A 15,618-nucleotide genomic window follows, 5' to 3' on the forward strand; every position below is an offset into this window, starting at 1 on the left:
TGAGACAGCTCCTGAACTTTCAGTGCTTTCCAGAAATATGATGCCAGGCATCACAAAGTGTGGGAATTGAAGGAATGTCACATTTTTGGACTCAACTGGACAATGATTCTTTTAGCGTTCGTCGCTTTCCAAATATACTTGTCTTTCACGTAATACGGAACGTACAGTCTCCAATTATTACAATCGCAAGAGCTTTATTGTCCCAGATCTAGTGGCCTGCATCACTATTGGCTTACTAGTGGATAACAGGGAGATATTAGTGGCTAGGAGGATTGGACATAAAGGGCACCTCTGGATTAACCCAGAGTCTCCTTACGGTCTTTGCCTACGAACTTCTAAGCATTTGGCACTCACATTGTAAGGAAGCCACAGGTTATGGCTATTTTAGACCCATTGAGGAAGTAGTCAAATGTTTTGAATTCTCTGGACTGAATATTAATTGGAATAAATCTAAAATCTTTGCTAGGTTTTCTGATTAAATATTGAGGAGTAACGCAAGGCTGAAATACAGATACTCAATTGCTGCATTAAATGCCTGTATGTACCAGGCATTTCATTTAGTGTTAGCAAGGATCTATTCGTGGGTTGAAAAGCTTCTTTCAACATTTTAAGGTAGATTTACAGGTACTCAGTAATTATGCTTACCTCAGTAATTACATTAACTGTGTTAATACGAAGCACGAGTAGAAGGTGGCCAAGAATTGACTCCAATAGAAACAATCTTCAGCGTGAATTGAACCTCACACTTATACCAAGCCCTAGAAAGGAGCCTATACCAATCTATCAGTTATATGGGAGGAGGCTGGATAAGGAGGAGGGGAGACTAAGTCAAGTGCAATAAAATACTTTGCCTGCACAAAATATAAGCGGGACACATATTAAGTGATAATGATATGGTACTTGGCACTGGCCAGACTTAAAGCCATGCTTGGGGTTCCAATATTTACAGAACAGCTTGCCAAATGAGGGAGTATAATAGTGCAAGTTAGGTGGTTTTGTCCTCATATTCAACCATACTGGGTGCCATTACTGCTCCTCACTGAAGATATGAGAGGCATAGATGTACCACTTGATCCAGTGGGTATGATGTTAGCACATAGGAGAGGAGAGGCTAAGTACTCATTCATGAGAAAATTAATCACACATTTCCTGTTAGCTGGTAGAATGACCCAAGCCCAATTTTGGAAGCAAAATACTCCACCACCATTAGGCATCTGGTGGACAAAGATTTGTCATATTTACTGAATAGACAAACTGACAGCATATATACTTAATGGAGAAAATGATAGCAATAACAGCCAATACAATGCATAGGTTTGAAAGTAAGTTAAACTATTTAAAACATAAAGCAAAAAACAGATTGGGGGGTTGGAGAATGTTCCTAACCTGGTGAGGTTACACAGAATGAGGCTTATTCAGAAAGTTCAATTTACACAAGGAGATGCACTCTTACACTTTGTAGAAAATATACTACTTTTGGCTCGCCATCATTTTCGATTGTAAATCGATTGTAAATCGAGTGTAAACTTACATCTCCTACCCCTGATATGGGCTAGAGACAACTTTACAAGTGTAAATTTACTACAGCCAAAAAGGCTCCAACACAGCAGTTAAAGTAATCCACCTCAGACCTGGAGTAAGTCCAACAACACCCATGACCAATTGCTGGTGACTGGTATTGCAACACACTGTCATAGAAAATAATGGAGACACAGATATAAAATAGAACCCCACTGAAAATAATGTTAAAATAAATTCATTTATTTCGACTTTTAAAATATATACATTTAATATTTACAGGTGTATAGAAATTACAAAGAAATATTTTCTGATAAAATATTTAAATACATTTTTTAATTTTAAAAATAAATGTAACTTTTTAAAATAAATAAAAAACGTTAAAATTAATTCCCTACGCATTTGAAATGTTTAATACATAATAAGTATATACACGTTTTACTTTAGATAGTTTTTTAACTAAATATTTGAAAAAAACAATAGTAATTTAATTTAGTATATTTAAAGTAATTAAATATTTGATTCACAGTGATAAACCATAATATACAATGGTCCTACAAATAAGTTAAAAAAGAAGGTACATAAGGTGGAAACAAGAAACGTATGCTAATGAAAACATGAATACCCAACTTTAATGAAAGCAATAACCAACAACGCAGAAGAGTTTACAGAGAGTAAGCAGGGTAATATTGCATGTCTGTATCACAATGAATCATCTGAGAAGCAAATCCATAAAGGGAAATAATTCCTTTGACTGAAATAACACTGAATGTTCAGGATATAAAAAAGTAAGTCTTGCCGACACTTGGCAGCATTAAAAGAATGCCTATGCCCACATTTTGAACCTGAGCACAAAATACAAGAAGCTGCTACTAAAGAAAAAGATAGCAGCGCCATCCAGGCTTTAGCCTGAATGTCTTGATGCTGCAAAATCGAACAGAGCCAAGTGCTTTTGGAATATGGTACTGCTCGGTTACAATGAACAAAATCAGAAGATCTAAGATCATATTGGAGAAAATGTGTAGGTTTCCCACTTTAAAAATCTATGTAACCAGGAGCTTGCTCTAAGTTAGATATTACAGATGCAGACAATACAGAAACTGAGTATCCTTCCTCCTGGGGTGGCAAGGGCAATAAAACATCAAAAGACCAATAAAGTACCAGAATCTGTAGAACAAGTTACTTACCATTGGTAACGCATTATCTGGTACAGACTATCTAGCTGCAGATTCCTTACCTTAGAATTTCCTGGCGTCAGCTTGAAATCCAGAATTTTTGCTGAGCAGTACCCTGCGCACGCCATCAGGTGGCATCGTTCGGATGCGCGTGGTGTTGTTGGAGATGTTTGTGACGTCACTGTCACCTATAAAGGCATCACCCCAGTGTCAGTACATCAGTTCTTTTACCCACGTACTTCCACGCTAGAAGCGCATAGCCATGGATAGAACTAACAGTTTGTCTGTGCAAAAAACTAGGGCCCTGAAAGGAACGATCCCTGAGTTGGGAGGCATGGGTGGGTGTAAGGAATCTGCAGCTAGATACAGTCTCTACCAGATAATGCGTTATCAAAGGTAAGTAACTTGTTCATCTGATAGAGACTTCTAGCTGCAGATTCCTTACATTAGAATAGATACCTAAGCCATGACCTCCAGGCGGTGGGCTGTGGATAAATCTTCTCACACTAGAAAGTCCTGTAGTTTCGAAATGGCAAAGTGTCCGTCTCTCCAGATCTGATTTTCCAGGATGCCAGCACTGCTACCTGACAGCTATCCAGGACTGGAACACCTCGTGCTAACTCAGTGGTAGCAGCCTTTCCCCTGGTGGAATGAGCCCTCAAGCCCTCAGGAGGCTGCTTCTTGGCCAGTGGGTAGCAGATCTTAATTCAGAGAACGACCCAGCATGAAATGGTCAGTTTCTGCACTGCCCGACCCTTTTTTGCTCCCACGTACCCCAAAAAGAGTTGGTCATCCACCCAGAATTATTTTGTGCGGTCAAGGCAGAACAACAATGTTCTTTTTTGGTCCAGTCAGTAGAGTGGCTTCTCTCTAAGGTAGAGATGGAGTGGAGCAAAGAAGGTGGGCAGGGTGATACTCTGACCCAGATGAAATGGAGTCACCACCTTGGGAAGGAAAGACCCATGTTTTCTGAGAACTACCTTGTCTGAAAACATGGTGAGATAGATGAAAGAGCTTGCATCTCATTCACCCTCCTGGCAGATGTTATTGCCACTATGAAGGCTGTGTTGATGGTGAGCAGCCGGAGGGTACAGTTGTGTAATGGCTCGGAGGAAGCACACATGAGAAATGTGAGGACAAGATTGAAGATGAACTCCACTCACGACGAAAGGCTTTGTTGAGCGATTGCCGCCTTGGAAACTCCAAGGCCCAATACTGCTGTCATTGCGCGTTCTCTGCAGTGGCGAACAGATCTAACCAAGGCTCTCCCCACTGCTGAAAGAGTCCTTGCACCATCCTTGGGTGGAGATACCATTTGTGATCCGCTAGGCATTGACAATTGAGTTTGCCCACCGTAGTGCTCAGAGCACCTGCCAGGTGTTGAACCACCAGTGTTATGCCTAGCTGTTCCAGCCATGTCCAGAAACGCAGAGCCTCTTGAAAAAGGATCCACAACCCCATACCAACCTGCTTGTTGCAGTACCACATTGTGATAGTGTTGTCCATGGACACCTGCACTATCTTCCCTTTAACAACAGGAAGAAATGCTTTCAATGCCAGTCTGATCGCCGGGAGCTCCAGAAAATTGATATGGAGTCCGGATTCTGCTGGAGACCAGAGACCTCTGATCTCCACCACTCCCAGATGGCCCTCCCATCCCAGAAGTGACGCATCTGTCAATACTGTGAGATCTGATAGGGGAAGGGAGAGGAGTCTGCCTCTGACCCAATTGCAGGTCAATAACAACCACTGCAGGTCTTTTGCAGCTCCCTCCAAGATCTGAACCGTGTCAGTGATATTCCCCTGATGCTGTGCCCACTGGAACTTCAGGTCTCACTGCAGAACCCTCATATGCCATCGGGCATGTTTGACTAACAGGATGCAGGAGGTAGGAGGCCATGAGGCCCAGCAGCCTCACAGTCTGTCTCACCGAAATCCAGGATAGAGGCCGAAACATCGGTCTCATAACCCTAATATCCTGGACTCACTGCTCTGGAGGATAAGCCCTAAACTGCACTGTGTAGAGAACAGCTCTGATGAAAGGGAGTTTCTGAGAGGGAGTCAGATGTGACTTCAGCACGTTTATAGTGCACCCCAGCGAATGCAGGAGGTTCACCATAGTCTGAGGGTGGGTGATGAGAGCTTGGGGCATAGAAGCCTGTAACAGCCAGTCGTCGAGGTAGAGGAAGACTGAAATCCCTAACCTGCGCAGATGAGCTACTTCTACCGCCATCACTTTGGTGAACACCGGAAGGGGACTGGTGAAACTGAAAGAGAGCATGGTAAACTGAAAATGCTTGTGGCCCACCTTGAACTGCAAATAATGCCTGTCTGCAGGCAGGATGGGGTTGTGAAAATACGCATCTTGCAAGTCCAATGTTACCATCTAGTCTCCATGGTCTAGGGCAAACAAGACCTGAGCATCTTGAATTTCTTCTTTTGGAGGAAGAGATTGAAGTCCCGCAAATCCAGAATGGGATGAAGACCCTTGTTCTTTTTGGGGGATCAGAAAGTAGCGGGAATAACAACCACTGCCTGCTCTGACATCGGACCCTTTCTATAGCTCCCTTGGCCAAGTGAGCCATAACTTCCTCGCGGAGAAAGACTAAATGATCCTCCATCAGCCGTTCTTATAACGGAGGCATAGAGGAAGGGAAAGACTGGAAGGGGAGGGAATAGCCCTTCTGTATGATCTGCAAGACCCATTTGCCCGACGTTATGGAGATGAAATTGAGTCCTCCCTCCAACTGAATGCGTGTGGTCGTGCAGAATCATACATGGAACACTTGGGCGCTGAGGAGGAGAGGGGCTGGGTGGTGGACGACTTCTGGCCAAAACCTTTGGGTATCAAGGTACCGCGACCTCGTCCTCGCACAGGATGCTGACCTGGTGGGCGACAGTGGGTGGTCTGTGGATAGCATGGTCCCCACACCTTCTGAAGCTTTAAAAGGGGCGAAAGGCAGACTTCAGGTGAGGAGGCACCAAGAGGCACAAGGACCTAATCGTTGCCAAGAATCCTTGAAGCGCTCTAGCGATGAATCTGCCTTTTCACCGAATAGCGTGAGCCATCAAAGGGCATGTCCATAAGGTTTGCCTGAACATCCCCTGGAAAGCCAGATGTACGTAGCCAGCAAGTCAGTTGTGTCCAAGCCACACAGTATTGTAAACTTCGCTGCATCCCTCCCATCTTTAACAGCTTGTGTGAGAGTGTATCATACGCCCTCCGGGACCTGGAGCAACACCTGTGCCACCGTATCACACAAAGTATGAGATGTTTACATACCTCAATGCCAGGCTGGAGGAAAAAAAAAATATCTTCTTTCTAAGGTGCTCCAGCCTCTTGGATTCCCTATTCGAGAGGGCGGAAGGGAAGGCACCATGGGAAGTGGAGGCCTGGATCACCAAGCTCTCCTGGGTTGGGTGTTGGGTAAGGAATCTAGGATTATTTGGACTTGGGTGATGGCAGCCAATTGTTCTATTTACAGGAGCCCCTGTGCTGCGTTTGGACCACACCCGCAGCAGGACATCAGTGAGGGCTTCTTTAAAGGGTAACATCGGTTCTGATGTGGAAACCCCTGGCTGAAGCACCTCAGTCAGGAGATTAGTCCTGACCGGCATCGTAGGCAAATCCAGGTCCAAGATCTCAGCTCCTCTACGCACCACCCTAGCATACAAAGATCCCTCCTCAGCAGCCACTGCAGGTGGTGAGAGCATGCCAGCATCTGGAGAGGCGTCCAGTCCACTGGCCTCCTCTAGTTCCTCATACCAGTCCATTTGGTCCAAACCATACTCTATAGGATCGTGAGATCCTTCCCATTCCTCACCTGTGCTTGGTTGCTCCTAATAATAATAATAATAATAATAATACAACGCCATTCCGGATCATCATGAATGAGGATGGAGCTTGCACCACCGATTGGCGCTGGTGGCGCACGAGCGTCGACCTCAGGAACAACGGCAGAGGAGGCCGACTGTGTGAACTCTGCATCGTTCCGGATCCAGTACTGGATCCAAGAGGCCCCATCGGAGCCTAGGCCAAAGTAGTCGCGCCAACCGACGTCGAGTGACGGGCAGACATGAGCTTCAGAGACCGCTCTCTCAAAGCTTTCGGGGCCATGGCCCGGCAGTCGGAACACAACTTTGAGTCGTGGTCTCGGTCAAGGTACCATAGACATACCTGGTGGGGGTTTGTGACCAACATGGCGCGAAGGCAGATGCCACACAGCTTAAACCCCTTCTTCCTCAATGTCTTCCAGCACAGAGTCAACAAAAAGGTCAAAAAAGGCCTGTAAAAAAAAGACAGAGGGTAGAGCGATTCTGGATCTGCGCCTAACTGGCACAGAAGGAAAATAACTGGCGTACACGCGCTGGGGTGCCTTTATAGACGACAGTGATGTCACAGATGGCGCCAACGACACCAGCGATGCCACACGGATCCAAACAATGCCACCCGATGGCACGCACAGGGTACTGCTCGGCAAAAAATCTGGATTCCCAGTGGACGCTAGGAAATTCTAAGGTAAGGAATCTGCAGCTAGAAGTCGCTATCAGATGATGTATTTTTATCAGACACAGAATAAAGGGCAATCCTCCTTAATGTTTATAACGCAGCACTTACGAAAAATCATATCCCACAGTCTTGGCATTCTGTCAACCTAGTCCCATTGCACAACAAGCACTGGCAAAAACAATAAGTCTCGCCTTTGTTAGGGCTACGGACTGTGGCAATGTATTTTAGCTATTTTGTACATCAGTGTGGCTACTTCTCAGCAAGGTTAAACGTTATTCGCATGGAGTGGGGTGGGGTAGACTGGAGTGAGGTGGGGTACAATGGCGTAGAATGGGGTGGGGTAGTTTGCATGAAGTAGGGGTAGAGTGGTGTACAATGGAGTGTGGTGGACTAGGGTAGAATGGAGTGGGGTAGATTGGAGTGGAGTGGGTAGGGATAGATCGGAGGAGGAGTGCAGTAGGTTGACTTGGCGTAGATTGGCTTGTAGTAGACTGGGGTGGAGTGAGATATATTGGAGTGGGGTAGATTGAGGTGGAATGGAGCGAGATATATTGAGGTAGATTGGAGTGGAGTAGATTGGGAAAGAGTGGATTGGGGTAGACTGGAGTGGAGTGAGGCAGAGTGGAGTGTAGTAGATTTGGGTAGAGTGGGATAGGTTGGAGTTGGATAGATTAGGTGAATTATGGTTGGGTAGACTGGAGTGAGGTAGGACTGGAGTAGACTGGAGTGGGGTAGGTTGGATTGGAGTTGGATAGAGTGGTGTTGGGTGGACTGGATTGGGGTGGGGTAGACTGGGTTAGGGTGGGGCAGAATGGAGTGCAATGGAGTAGATTGGTGTGGAGTAGCTTGGAGTAGACTGGAGCGGGTAGATTGGAGTGAGGTGGACTGGATGAGGTAGATTGGAGTTGGGTGGTTTGGGTGGAGTGGGGTAGGGTATATTGGAGTGGGATGGAGTTGGTTAGATTGGACTCCAGTGGGGTAGCTTTGAGTGGCATGTGGTGGACTGGACTGAAATGGAGTGAGGTAGATTTAGTGGAGTGGAATGGAGTGTGGTAGAGTGGGTGAACTGTAGTGGTATATTAGAGTCGGTTAGATTGGTTAGGGTGGAGGGTGTGAGGTGGAATGTGGTGGAGTGAAGCTGGATAGATTAGAGGGGAGTCAAGATTGGAGTGGAGTGAGATAGACTGGAAAAGAGTGGAGTTGGGTCGACTGGTGGATTAGAGTGGGGTAGATTGAGTGGATTGGAGAACATTAGATTGGAAAGGAGTGGGGTAGATTAGAGTGGGGTAAAGTGAATTGGAAAGGAGTGGGGTAGATTAGAGAGGGGTAAAGTGAAGAGGGATGATTGAAGTGGGGTAGTTTGGAGTGGTATAGATTGAAGTGGGGTGGTTTGGAGTGGCATTGAGTCAGGTGGGTAGATTGCAGTGGGGGTGGGTGGGGTAGACTAAGGTAGAGTGGGGCAGTTTGGGGTGAGGTAGATTGGAGAAGGGTAGATTGGAGAGTATAGTGTGGAGTGTAGATTGGAGTGGGGTGAAATGGGGTGGATTGGGTTACATTCAAGTACAGTGTGGTAGGTTTGAGTGGAGTGTGGTAGATTGGTGTGGGATAGACTGGAGCAGAGTGTGGTAGACTGGGTAGAGTGGAATGAAGTGTGGTAGATTGTGGTAGTACAATGGGGTAGATTGGGTGAATTGGCGTGGGTAGATTAGAGTGGGGTAGACTGGGATACAGTGGAGTGAGGTGGAGTGGAGTGAGACAGATTGGGGAAGAGTGGAGAGGGGTAGAAGGAGTGAAGTGGGGTAGACTGCGTGGATTAGAGTAGAATAGATTGGAATGGAGTGGGTCGGATTGGAGTAGGGTAGAATGAAGAGTGGGTTGAGGTAGACTGGAGTGAAGTGTGGCGGACTGGAGTGGAGTGGGGAGGGATATATTGCAATGGGGTGGGGTGGATTGACTGGAGTGGGGTAGACCGGGGTGAGGTAAACTGGGGAAGGGTAGATTGGGGTGGGTTAAACTAGAGTGGAGTGGGGTAGGATTGAGTGGAGTGTTGTAGTTTGAAGTGGGGAAGGTTAAAGTGGGGTGGGGTAGATTTGGGTAGAGCGGAGTTTGGTAGACTGAAGTGGGTTAGATTGGAGTGGAGTGCAGTAGACTGTCTGGACTGAAGTGTAGCAGAATGGAGTGGTGTGGCACAGAGTGGAATGACATGGAGTGGAGTGGCGTAGTGTGGAGTATGCATGGTGTGGTAGCACATTGCCATCACAGATAACACATTTTCATTTGAAATGACCATTACATTTGCCCCAAAATACGATTTTACAGCACACAAACAATAATGTGTGGAAAGGTCATCATCTAGCGTACTGATGTGTTTTGATCGTATTCAAATATGTGTTTCCACTACACTTAAGAATGACAAAAAATGTGCTTCATTTGAACTAATTCTGATATATTAGCAAACATCGGTACAGTTCATTTTTTTGTGTGCTAGAAAAAAAAACATTTTACACCCTCTCCTTTCACTTGGGTACTCAGCAGGATTGTCTAAGAAATGCTCTCACTTTAATGTCAGAGAAAGAAAAATAACCACCAAGCTCCCTGGAAAAGAACGCATGACATCTGACCTCTGTCTTTGAATGCACAGCAGATGTGACAAGATAAGAACAAGATTTAAAGGCCTGTTTCCAGAAAGCGAGTTTGTGGAAGAATACAGTAAACAAGGTTTGGGCCAAGAGAGAAAATGTAAGCTACAAATCACAAAGCAAATGTTAAGCAACAAACGGAATGCATTCCTAGGTCAGCTTTCTGCTCTTAAATCGTCTGCAAGGATTGGTAGATGCAAACTGCAGCTTAAACAACTGTCACGTCGGATTTAAGAAGAAGTTGGAAATGAAAGAAAAGGAATTTCTTCTGAATATAATATGTGTTAAATACTGAAAATACCTGACATTTATACGACTCTTCATGAACAGGGTATTGAGTCATCTTTTTTAACAACTAATAAAGCCTTCATACTACAAATACAGTGAGGGTTCACTCAGTAGCTAACAGGGAAGGTAGTGCCTCCTTCCCAATCTAATCAGGAGTAGTGATTAGTTGATTTATAAATGATCCTACTGCTGACCTGGAGGCAGTTAGCTCAGATGCCCCTAAACTGCATGGTTTGAAGATCCCCATTGTGGTAAATGCAGACAATAATGTTTTACTGCCCTTTGCAAAGGAGATGCATGTCATGTTAGAGAAATGTTCCATGTATTGTATTGGACTTTTTTGCTTATGCAGGGTCATCCCCAATTTCTTTGCCTCCTGCCTCCTATTTTTTCTGACCTGTTGCTGTTGGCGTTTGAACTCTGAGCACTTTACCACTGCTAACCAGTGCTAAAGTGCATATGCTCCCTGTGTAAATTGTATTGTTGATTGTTTTATCCATGATTGGCATATTTGATTTACTATTAAGTCCCTAGTAAAGTGCACTAGAGGTGCTAGGGCCTGTAAATCAAATGCTACTAGTGGGCCTGCAGCACTGGTTGTGCCACCCACATAAGTAGCTCTGTAATCGTGTCTCAGACCTGCCACTGCAGTGTCCGTGTGTGCAGTTTTAACTGTAAATCCGACTTGGCAAGTGTACCCACTTGCCAGACCTAAACCTTCCTTTTTCTTACATGTAAGGCACCCCTAAGGTAGGCCCTAGGTAGCCCCAAGGGCAGGGTGCAGTGTATGGTTAAGGTGGGACATAGAGTAATGTGTTTTATATGTCCTGACAGTGAATTATTGCTAAATTTGTTTTTCACCGTTTCATGGCCCGTCCCTCTCATAGGTTAACATGGGGCTACCTTTAAATCTGATTAAAGTGTAGATTCCCCTGGGGCGCGGATGGACATGTGGAGTTTGGGGTCTGTTGAGCTCACAATTTAAGAATACATCTTTTAGTAAAGTTGATTTTGAGATTGTGTGTTTGAAAATGCCACTTTTAGAAAGTGAGTATTTTCTTGCTTATACCATTTCTGCGACTCTGCCTGTTTGTGGATTCCCTGTCTGGGTCAGTTTGACAGTAGGGCTGGCTGCACCTCACACTAGACAGTGACCCAAAGGGAGATGGGGTGTAGTCTGCATTCCCTGATGAGCCATCTGTGCTAGGAGGGAGGGGAGGAGTGGTCACTTACACCTGAAAGGGCTGTGCCTGTCCTCACACAATGCAGTCTCCGACCCCCTGGTGAGTGTCTGGGGCCTGGCCTGGGCAAGGCAGAATTTCACATTCACAAGAGACTTTACTTTGAAGTAGGCCTACTTCAAAGGAGAAATTGGGTATAAGAAGGGCACCCAAAACCACAGACTTTAGATCACTTCTGGACATCAAGAGGAACCTCTGCCTGGAGAAGAGCTGAAGAGGAGTGCTGCCCTGCCTGTGACTGTGCTTTGTGGAGCTATCCTGCAGTTGCTGCTTCTGCCAGAGTAAGAGGGCAAAGACTGGACTTTGTGTGCCTTCCATCTTGTGAAGAAATCTCCAAAGGCTTGATTTAGAGCTTGCCTCCTGTTGTTTGAAGTCTCAGGGACAGCAAAGACTTCTCTCTGCCAGCACCTGGAGTCTCTGGAGAGACTCCTGCTCTGACAAGTGGTGCTCTATCCAGTCCTTGGGCCCTTGAAAGGAAAGGTGGTGGAAATCCAAGGAAATCGACTTCGGACGACTTCGGACCGACGCCGCTGCTGAATCCGGTGACGTCGCCTGCAACCGACTCTGTAATCTTTGCTGGAACGCGACAACCTTCGCAGGCCCGACGCCGCTGCAGCCCCACTGAAGTCCCTGACTCCGTGGAAGTCGCCACACCACGTCATGATTGACGCAGCTCGAAGTGCGCAGATTCAACGTTTCCGCGATCCCTGACTTCGCGTATCGATTTGTTTTCACTCTTCACCAAAGGTACTGTACTTGGGGGTCTACGTGACTCCGTGTCCAGCACAGCTGGTGTCAACTTGTTGGGAACGACTCCGTCACGACGCTGTGTTAACACCTCATCGAAGCATTTTGTGTTTCTAAGCGCTATTTTTTAGTTTAATCTTTAAAAATTCATAACTTGACTTGTGTTTGTCGGATGTCTGTCGTTTTGGTCTTGTTTTGTTTAGATAAATATTTCCTATTTTTCTAAACTGGTGTTGTGTCATTTTGTAGTGTTATCATTAAGTTACTGTGGGTGTTGGTACAAATACTTTACACCTAGCACTCTGAAGTTAAGCCTACTGCTCTGCCAAGCTACCAAGGGGGTAAGCAGAGGTTAGCTGAGGGTAATTCTCTTTTACCCTGCCTAGAGTGAGGATCCTTGCTTGAACAGGAGGTAACCTGACTGTCAACCAAAGACCCCATTTCTAACATATTGCAAGAATAAAGTCTCTCCATCTATGTGAACAAAATCAAAGTTACGCCAATGAAAACAGTACTACGGTTAAAGAAATAGTTGAAAAAATGGACAATTGCTCAAAAGACCAGATCACTTTGATTATTTGGTTATGCACTTTAATCATAACCTCATTTGGTGGCTTCATGTGGAAAAGGCAACAGTTAAATGTAAGGCCTACTGCAACACAATGGCAAGATTTGTCAATAGAGTAGACACAGAAACAAATTTGTAGGCAGAAAGTGGCTGCAACAAATATTTATCGAGCTGAGATCTGGGGATATTCTAAAGCTAGGGAACTCAAAGTAATTGAAAATAAATTCCTCTGCACTTTGCTAAGCTGGTTCCGGGTACCTCATTAATTCCCTTGTTTTTGGAGTTGGGTATAAGGCCATTTTCTGCCCCAACTGTCCTTTATCCAGTCCTCTATTGTATTCAGCTAGCGATGAATCATCTTAGTACAGTTTATTTAACGACAGCACAGGAATTGATTTCTCTAAATGGCACAAAGGGCAGCAGTTGGGGAGGGCATGAAAAGAGATGGCTTGGTGAATAAAGTCTGAACCATCTGTTGAAGGACCCTGGTGAAATCAATACTGATGGTATTACTTCTGTAAAGATGGTATACTGGTGAAGGAAGTTTAGTACTGATATACATATTTAGATAATGTGTACTCAAACGTGAAGTGTTTCTTATATATAAAATTCAGATTAGGGATTTATCAAACTAAAGTTTAATTCCTCAAAATAGGAAGTGCAATTGTCATAATTCTGTACTTGTATGCTAGACGGCAGAGACTCGATTTTGCAATCCATGCCCTTTTGCACTACAATAGCTAGTCCAAGGCAGAACTGGTCCCTTCCTTCATTTAAGATCAATAGAGCAAGACACTATTCTGATGTTTAATCAGTATGCTCAAGGGTCAATGATATTCTTACGGTTTGTTCACTTGCTTCTTATATATGGCGTGCCTCTCATTCAAAGGAAAGAGGAGAAATTAATTCTCTTTCTTTGTTTTTAATATTGGATCACAGGGTATTTTAATTCTATTTGGGAAATTAGATGAAGAGTTTACAGGTATGGATCTAGGTGGCTGTTCAAGGTCAGAAGTTAATCAAGATTTTGATGAATATGTTTTAGACATATAAGAAGATGATTTTAGAGCAGATTTGGGGAATAACTTGGGATCCATTTCAAACAAAGTGATTACAAATCCCTTTGGGAGAGGAAATGTTTTCTCCTTATGACTTTCAACACTCAAGAAGTGCAAATTGGTGGCCCATGAAACATGTTGGGAGATTTTAATAAAAATGGATAAGAAAACATTTGGAAAAGAAGGTGAGAAGTGTATTGAGGGCAGAGTATTCAAGACCTGTGATAAATGATAAGGTTTGTTGTACTCCTAATTTGGACCATGAAATGATTACATTCCTGTTTAAGTTGGGAACAGATCCTTGCAAGGGTCTTGAGAGGTCATTTAAACACTGCCAGGATTAGTTATTGGATGCGCTCGGTCCTCTGACACCAATTTTGGATATGGCAGGGGAAGCTCGTTTTAAATGATATGCCAATTTATTTGAAATTACTGAGGGGCTGTAGTAGAAGAGCATTAGTTTGTCTGGGTATTGCTAATGCACATTTGATGGTAGGAAGAGGGAAGGCCATTTTAATTCAAATAAGCCCAAAGTTGGGAGATATGGCAGGAAAGGAACAAAGTGAGATTGTGAAAGGATTGCTTTTTGGAGAAGGGTTAGTTAAAAAAGTCAAAGAAAAAATGTACTGGCCTTTATGGCCTTGGATAAGGACTTCTGCTTGCTGGGGAATACAAAGGTCCCAATACAGATATCAGGACAGAGGTTTGAAAGGGGCTTCCAAACCTCATCAGTTGTTTTCCCTACACAAAGCAAGGACTGGAAGGAGTGGAGATTTTCTTGGATGAGGCCAAGCCTCTTCAGGGTTCCATGGTGAGTATGGCAATTACTTTAGATTTTTCCCCAGGCAATGTAGGGGGTCGGCTCAGTATTTTGTGCGTGCATGGGACAGAATAACTCAGGATCCTTGGGTATTAAAAGCAGTTCCGGGGTTCTATATAGAGTTTATACAAATTCCAGAACAAAAGAGTGAGCTAAGAGAGTTAAATTTGACTCCGGAACAGGTTGTGGTGGATGGCAAAACAGATTCACTGCTACAACAGTATGCATTTTGGTCAGTGGGAAAACGTCAAAGGGTTTGTGAATCACATTTTTTATGGAAATTTAAAGACAAAGGGCTGGAGACCAGTGATAAATGTGAGGGAGTTGAACACATTCTTGGTTTACAGACATTTCAAGATAGATGGAATCCATTCTGTTAAGCAATATGTTATTAAAGAATGACTGGTTAGTGAAGATGGATCTGAAGGACTTTTACATTAGAATCCCAATAGAGGGCAGAAGTCACATTTTCCTGCAGTTCAGATGGCGGAATCCATTATGTCAATTTCGCTATCTACCTTTTGACCTATTTTCCACTTCATGGTGTTTTACCAGGGTGTTGAGAGCAGTGGTGGCATATTTGAGAGAGAGAAAGGGATTCAGCTAATAGAGAATGTGTACGATATACTAATAATGTCTCAAGTTTTCAAGAATTTGGAAAAACAGTTGTTGTTTGTGAAGAGTGTTTTTGGTGACTCTGAGTTTCTTAACAATCTAGGAGAAATCAATTATGATGCCTTTGCAGAAGTGGAGGTTTTGGGTTTCCAGACTGACATTATCAAAGTTGTATTGTTGTTTGCAGGGAAGAAAGTGAAAACGATCAAGAGTGAATGCAGTGGCACTGAGGAAAGGTCTGTGGTACAGCGGTAAAATACTATTGAGTAAGGAAGCAAAGGAGGAGTTATGTTAGTGGATGGACAATCTGAAGGCATGGAATGGTCAAGCAATTTTTGAGTATGTTCCAGTCTTTGCCTTACAGACAGATGCCAGTTTGAAAGGATGGGCTGCTCGATTAGGAGAACAGCATAATTGCGGAATATGGTCAGGCTTAGAG

General features: G+C 44.3%; 1 protein-coding gene across 1 annotated transcript in view; it reads right to left on the reverse strand.

Moving 5' to 3' along the window:
- The window catches only part of WDSUB1 (WD repeat, sterile alpha motif and U-box domain containing 1), a 357,702-nt gene that overhangs the window by 266,818 nt on the left and 75,266 nt on the right, over positions 1–15,618 (reverse strand). The gene's annotated exons all lie outside the window — the stretch shown is intronic.

This window comes from Pleurodeles waltl, chromosome 3_1, assembly GCF_031143425.1.
Source record: "Pleurodeles waltl isolate 20211129_DDA chromosome 3_1, aPleWal1.hap1.20221129, whole genome shotgun sequence".
Lineage (NCBI taxonomy): Eukaryota > Metazoa > Chordata > Amphibia > Caudata > Salamandridae > Pleurodeles > Pleurodeles waltl.